Genomic DNA, 6,000 nt, shown 5'->3' with positions numbered 1-6,000 from the left:
TTAAAATGCAAAATTTGTAAGAATCATTACTAATTCAAATTTATGCTTTTCATTACAACTTTAATGCACTAAAAGCTCAGGTCTCATTAATGATAGGGCAGTCATGCTGTGCACATTGAGTGTTAATACTTGCAATCACTATGAAAACAATTTCTAGTTTAAGAGTACACAGGTCCAAATTTTGCCTGTGGCAACATCCACTTAAATAAATGAGATTAAAGAATGCATATCTGCAGGCAGAATCTGGTTCATTGCCATGTCCATGTCTCACACAGCACCCCAATGCTCCCATGAAGAGTTAAATGCATACTCCACTGACTTCAGCAAGTCTGTTTTCTCCCTTTTCTGTACTGCTTGCTGTGGGATTTAGTTAAGTGGCCATTAAAATTACATAAGAATCCAGTAGGAGTAACAATACTGTGTTTTTCTAATAGACACTTAGAAGGAGCTAACACACGCATGGAGACATGATAATAATAAACAAAGATGGAGTTCCAAATGATATATAGAATTAGAATCTTTGCAGTGTGGTCCAGTCCTCAGAATATATGCCAACCCAAAAATTCTTTACAGATGATCCAGTTCCTGGATTTGAATTTCTATGTGTACATATTTGATAGTGTACAATGTACATGTGCACAAAATTATATGGAGAGAAGCGCATCTGCACATCAGGCTTGCTATTAGTGAGAATTCTGCTGGAATGCTGTGGTTTGCTCCATGAGGAGGGAAGCAGAACCAGCCCACTGATGGCTTAGAGTCCCTGTTTACTTACCTGTGTGCTCTGCAGAATAGATCCACACAGAAACAGTGTCCTCACTGGTGGAGCTGCTTGTCACTCAGCTTTGGCTGCAGATGGGTAAGTCTTCTTGTTTGGCCACTCATAGGAAATAAAAATCCTAAGTAGCTTATTTTACTTTACAGATCAGATGAAAATCTATTAACTCCTTGCATTCTAAATATGTGAAGTTGTTTGGAGTGCACTGAGTGAGTAGTTCTCTTGGAGAAGCAAACACCATATTTTCTAATTTATTCTAAATGATTTAAAGTGATTTAAAGATTTGTGCTTTTTTTGGATTACAAGGTCAATAACCAAAGTGACAAAATACATTCTTTCTCTAAGCACTTCAAGTGTCTACTTTTCAAAATAGTGTCTTCTTGTAGGGTACTTTGACCTTTCGGATTTTGTTTGTACAATGAAATCCTAGTCCTGCCACTCCAACTGCACCCTCCTGCAGACTTCAAACAACAGCAAATTTTCTGTGGCCAAGGCCTTATTATCCCTCTGTAATAACACAATTCAGTCTCCTGAATTCCTATCTCTAGCAGAGTGATGGGTTATAAGTTCTTTTCTATGATATTTGATTTGTAAAGCTCTGTTTGGAGGGTTGGGTTGCTATTGCAATTGTTTTGGCAGGATGGTAAGCCACACACACATTTATTTGTAATGTATTAAGCCCTTGACATACTGCACTGTACTTCAGAGGCTCTGCAAATCTTTTTTTTATTTTTTTGTAGCTTGCCTTTAGTCCTTGCCAATTTATTTCCTTTTCTTTTCCAAACAAAGCTACGATTGTTAAATCCTAATGTTAAAGCATTTTAATAGCTAGATCCAGTTACAAAGCTAATTTTTAATTTACCATTGTCTGGCCAAGTTTTTACTAAATAGAAAAACTCTGCAAATGGGCTAAAGAGGTCTCTGGACTTAATGCTTTTGCTACTTTCATCCATAACCACTTTCTGAGGGACTGGTTTTAGGAAGTTCTCATAAAACGATCACTGCACTGGCAAACAACTTTGTTTGATCCAGAGGCAGCACTACAGTTTGCCTTGGCTACTTTTTGCCAGAATTTTTTATTGATTTTCTTAAACTAATTATAACATTAATACAAAAAAAGAGCATTTTCCAGGAGAACACCCAACAGTGAGGAAGAAAGGAAGGGAATTCTCTTCCTTTTTACTGGATGTTATCTCCATAGATTTGCAAATCCTGCAGATCAACCAGGTAAATAAACATTTCAATTAATATCTCATATATTTATTTTCTCTATAAACCATGGAACTAGCTCCCTGGAAATCTGTGCTGTTCATGCCTAAGTCTTGTTTTGGCACAGCTTAACTGCAGCCAATGAAAGACATTAATTTTCAGGATATTTTTGGACTTGTGCAAGAGGCAGTGAAGAACAATAACTGATGGAAGCAGGGAAGGAGAAAAAGGAAATGTCTTCTGATCCCTCAGGATTTCGTAAGTTTGTCAGAACTCCTTCCAAGCTCCTTGTTCTAGACTCAGCAAGCCTGAACAAGGACTTCAGGTCTTAAGGAGTTAAGAATTGTTGGGAAGCTGCTGCTCATGCTTAATCTCCCAATGTTTCTTTGAGGGGGAGGAGGAAACATTCCCAAGGCTGGAGTGGGAAGGGGTATTTGAGTCAGGTTCTTTACCAAGGATACACTAAGGTTTGTACAGGTCTGAGACTCTTTCTACAAGCATACCAGGGCTCTTAGGGATGAAAGCAAAGAACCCTCTGATCCCTGCAGAGGGAAAGGAAAAGTGGGACAAAGGTGTGAGAACCTTTCTATGGCTCAATGGTTTTTAGGGGACTAATGAATTTATGGCATAGCAGCTCCTTTGGATGGACTTTAAAAGAGCCATGAAACAGGAAAAGTCCATGTCACTCTTTTCTTTCTCATTGTTTTCTCCATCCTGCTCCTCATTAGACTATCCAATGGTAAAACTGTCCTACAGCACACTTCCTATTTATTCAATTATAGACATGGCAGCACTGCCATACAAGCCTACATTTGAACTCAGTTTCATTGATGAAACCACTTCCCAATCAGCACCAGCTCATTAGTATTACTTATGTTGGCTTGGCAGTAAATGTAACTTCTTTTTGAAAAGTAAGCACAGAAAGGGTCTAGTAGTGTTGCATACTCTGAATCAACAATATGCAGGATTCTTGCACAGATTATTGAAAAAAAATACAGTGTCAGTTTTGTTACTGTGCTAGAAGTCTTTCATTGGTACACTGCTTTTCACTGTGACAAACTAACGGATTGGTGTTACAAGAATGCCTATAGAGGATGGTGCCATATATTCCTCTTGTTAGGAGTTTTGGGATAGTATTTCCATTTTGGGAGAAGTCAGATTACAGCCTGTCTAGGCAGAGATATTTATATCAGAAGCCATTTAGCAGTTGGACAAGTAATTACACAATTACCCTACTGATCAGCAGCTCCCTTAGTCTGAAGGCTTCTCTTGCTTGGAGTCAGTGGCAATCATGAGATTCTTTTCTTCCAGGTTCACTTGTATTCCTGTTCAGATAGATCCAAAGATCTTGTTAGTCTGGTTTTACTTACAGCCTCTTATTGCACAGAGCATGCCCTGATCCCTGCTAGCTACAAAAATACTGAACTTGCTCATCATCTTGACAGACACATGATAAAGCATAAACTGTAGCTACATAATCACTGTGAGTAAAAAACTCCCAACTTAATATTCCACTTGTTATATTACAAATTAATGAGATCAACACTTCTATTGCTGGTTCATTTACATATTTGCAAATTGTCTGTAAATCAAGGTTTCACATGGAGCTTTCCCTATCCAATGCACACTGTGCCAGTAAGATCAATATTTGAGCCTGTAGCTCCATTATACAGCCTCTCCTGGTCATGATAACTACTCAGTCTGCACTTTCAGACTTTGCTCTGAAAACTCCTCATGAGTGAAAGGGAATTTTAACTATCGGAAAAAAAGGCTTATCTCAAATACAGAGGTAAATTGTGTTCACTGCATGGCAGCTGGTAGTGGGAAGTGGGAGAGATACCTCTGTTCATTTATGAATTCTGGCTACTTTCAAAGATATTGTCTAGGACACGGCAAGACAAGCAGGAAGAACTGGCATGGAAGGGCATGGCTTGTCTTTTTTCCACACCAGGAATTCTGTTGTCAGTGATTTTGCTTTCAAACAGCTTCGCTGTCAGCTTAGCAAAGTAGCAGGGGGTACTTGGATGTAACAAGTTTTCCTTCCCATCATCATCCCTCCTGCAAATTAGGGAAAGGAAAGGCAGGAAAAAGGTCAATACCTCTTTCAGATACTTAGCACTGCATGAGCAATAAAAAAAAAAAAACAACCAAAAAACCAAAAAACAATCACTCAAAGCACAAAAGTGCAACGCCAGCCTGAAAAGCAAAACCTGGAGAATCTGTTTCCAGGAAAAGCCTGTAGTCATCTGGCAGTATGTTAATATTGCTTTAAAAGCATTTATTCAGCTTCTAGCTAAGATAAAATATGGATAACAGCTATTCAACAATTAAAAATGCATGTATGAGGCATTGAGGGAGAAGAAAGGAGACCCAAATTTTTAACAGTAAATGTTTTCTTATAGGGACAATATTCTTCACTAATTAGCAAGCAGCACCTCAAATGCAGTGCATGATGAAGCACAGTTAACCTCCTTCTAGTACCTTGAGTTGTAAGCAACACCTTTGGTTTAAAAATCAAGTGTTCTGTTGTCATATTCCACTTGTAAACTTATCTCTGTGTGAGAGGAATGTTTTAGTGACTTCAGCACTAATACTTCAGCTCAGTGGAAGTCAGGCTGTCATGCCTTGGCTCAGTGTCAGGTACCACTTTCCTGAAATCCCTGGGAATTGACAAGCAGGGTTGTCTCCTGAACTTGATACTCCTAAGTTTCTCATTTTTGCTCCTTCAGCCCCACAGCTATGAACATCTCCCCTGAGAGCCACTTTGAATTCCCACTCCAGTCTAACCTCAAGGCACTTACCAGAAACCAGGTGTTGTACAAATGAAGAAGCAGCCACTACTTTAAGTGCCAGGCTTTTCTATCCAGAAACTTGGAATACATGAGCATAGAGAAATGTAAATTGTAGTGAACACTGGGGACTGTTTATGGCACTGGATATTCTTGTGTATGATCCTGAAGTGATTGTGAACCCAAGATGTGTTTGGCAGTTACAACAGAGCTGAAGCTAATATCAGAGTGCAAAAGCCACCATAAGAGATTAGAATGCCACCAAATGCCATCCAACCCAGTTGAATTGCTTGCAGTGTTTGGTGGTTCTTAGATTGACAAAGCAACTCTTTCATAGTGTTCCTGTAATTCTGCTTTTTAGCAAGATGTGAGATTCCTAACAGCTGTACAAGGGCACTAATGCTGCACTTCAGAAAAAATGAAGGTCTAATGAAGTAGGGCCATGCTGCTAATTTTTGAGTAGTGACCAACACAGTGTTTTTGCTCAGCATAATAGCTGCTATCTGTGTAAAGACTCTAGGAATAGGGATGGAGTTGCTGGAATTCACTACAGTTCTAACAGAACAGGTAATCTCTGGGATTGGGAAACACTGCTCGTAAACTTGCACGTACAGTCTGAACCGAAAGAGTCATGGTCTGATGGATTTTTAGGTAACATCCAAAACAAACGTTGACAGCAACTTGTGCAGAACTGTAACAGAGGGCAAGACACAAAAGAAAACAATGTAAAGCAGACAGTTTGGTAATCACACGGGAACAGCCAGATTTCCTCGCCAACATCACACAGTGGTAAGGGCAGGGGAGACCTTTTAGCCATCCGAGCAAACAAAGACGCTGTACCCACACCAAAACACGCAAGGCAGCCAAAAAGCCGAATTGCGGTCTTCAGCCTGCTTGAGTCACGGTAAATACCATCGCTCCGCTGACGAAGGCTACGTGAAAGCCAAGTGGGAAACGGGCACGGCTGATGACTGATGTTTGCCACTGGCGATGGTGGCTGGTGAGCCCTTGAGGAGAGCGGCGGGCGTGAGGCGCGGGCAGTGACCCCGCTCTCACCTGTGCTGCCCGGGGACGGCTTCACGAACGCCCCTTTCCTCAGCTCTCCACACACACGTTTTTCTCCGTGACGAACAAGCCCCGGCAGCAGCGAGCCGAGCCTGGCACGCCGGGCTCGCGGCCAGGGCAGCTCTGCCCCAACATGGCACTCGCTGCCGCCCGGGGCGG

The sequence above is a fragment of the Haemorhous mexicanus genome, chromosome 17 (genome assembly GCF_027477595.1).
Source record: "Haemorhous mexicanus isolate bHaeMex1 chromosome 17, bHaeMex1.pri, whole genome shotgun sequence".
Taxonomy (NCBI): domain Eukaryota; kingdom Metazoa; phylum Chordata; class Aves; order Passeriformes; family Fringillidae; genus Haemorhous; species Haemorhous mexicanus.
Note: the sequence above shows the minus strand (reverse complement) of the source record.